This window comes from Pyxicephalus adspersus, chromosome 5 (genome assembly GCF_032062135.1).
Source record: "Pyxicephalus adspersus chromosome 5, UCB_Pads_2.0, whole genome shotgun sequence".
NCBI classification, from domain to species: Eukaryota; Metazoa; Chordata; class Amphibia; order Anura; family Pyxicephalidae; genus Pyxicephalus; species Pyxicephalus adspersus.
The window spans coordinates 849,649-851,377 of record NC_092862.1 but is presented as its reverse complement, the minus strand read 5'-3'; positions in this window follow the sequence as shown (position 1 = coordinate 851,377).

Below are 1,729 nucleotides of genomic sequence, written 5' to 3'. Positions count from 1 at the left end.
GGGGTCCTCTGGTCCCTCTAACATTGCTTATAACCCTGGCACATCGGGGTCCTCAGGTCCCTCTCATGTGGTTTATAATTCTGGCACTTATGGGTCAAATCCTGCTGCTGGTGGTTCTAACCCAAACATGGGGGGCTCTTCCTTCAATTCTAACTTTCCCAAAGTTCCTTCTGGTGGCACCAAGTCTAAGAAATAGTAAGCTCGGAGACGGGTCTCTGGCACCAAAGCTGATCACATACTGACAGGTTCAGTCCAGGGTCAAAGCTTATTGCTTAGCAATCATTGTTGGATAATATTCGGAGCCATTTCCCGATGGGTGTAGCAGACATAATCAGCCATTTAATGGAGTCCACCAATATGTAAGATTTCTTAGGGTTTCCAGTGGTGAGAGCTTTGTATTTGTGTTTCCAGGTCTACTGCAGCCATTGCAATGCACTAGCTGCTGGTCTATATATTGTATTACCAAGGATGCAACTGGAGCAACTGGAACCAATAAAGTGGGGACACCCAAACTGTAAAAAGGGTCTGATAATTGTAAGAGAAGGATCTCACAAAGGCTAAGATAATGGACGCCTCGGCCCGCCAACCTCCAGCTATGAAGAGTCCCTGAAGCCAAGCAGATAAGGGTTAGCGCTATTGTCAGGTTTATATTGCTGTTTGTGTTTTGTGACTCAGAGAAGATTTCCTTTACCTTACTTTGGTGAGATATTCTCTAACCTTTCATGGAGTCTTCAGGCCAAGGGACAGAGATTCTAAGCCATCCTTCCTCTTCCATCCATCTCTTTGTCTCTGCCGCCTAGGGTGCCTAATGGTGAATATGACCCCGGGACTGCCAAGCTGATTCCCCCAGAATATGATCCTTACTGCTGTGCTCTGCATTGGTATCCACATATAAGTTGTTTTCTTCCAGTACGATGGAAATAAATTGCTGCTGGATACACAAAAATGACAAAAATACAAGAATCCATAACAATTACAATGCAGCATATTGTACTGTACTACAAACATTACCTGAAAGCTAAAGGGATCCCTTTATGGTAAAAATAAATAAATAAAAGTGCCTGCAAGAGAAGGGGTATTATAGTCACCCATCAGGGGGCTGTAACTGTTACCATCCTGTAGGGGGTGTCACTGTGTCAGATTCCTTTGTGCCCCCACTTTGCATCATGGTTCCTTGCCCATATGCGACTAAAGGACCAGAGAAAGGAACCACAACACCCAGCATCTGACACTTCCGAAAGTATTATATACTACAGAGCTTTATGGAGGTTGCAGCATTGGAACCAACATGAGGCAGGAGACATTCACCCACATAGGGTGAATATAATACTGCATCCCTTGCAGGGCACTTTAGTTGGATTTTTTCACCCTGGGGGGTTACTTACCTGTAGCCATGCTGGGTAATATTCCCCCAATCCCACCAGGCCATATTCTCTGTGATATGTGAACTTTATTATGTGACAGCTGTTGGCTCCGTAGTTGCTTTTCTTGTCTGTGTTGTAACATTCCCCAGAATAAATCAGTGAATCTGTTTTGGAACCCTGCAGTAGTTTATTCATTCTCTGTAATTGTGAATTTATTCTCTACAACTCATAAATATATCATTGTTACTTTCATTGTTACTTTAACCTCTGCTGCCTCTCTGTAATGCTTGTGTGATATCATCAGTGGATTTCCACAGATAATGCAGCCATGGTCCAGAAAGCCGAGGGGTTGTTGGCAGTGCAGG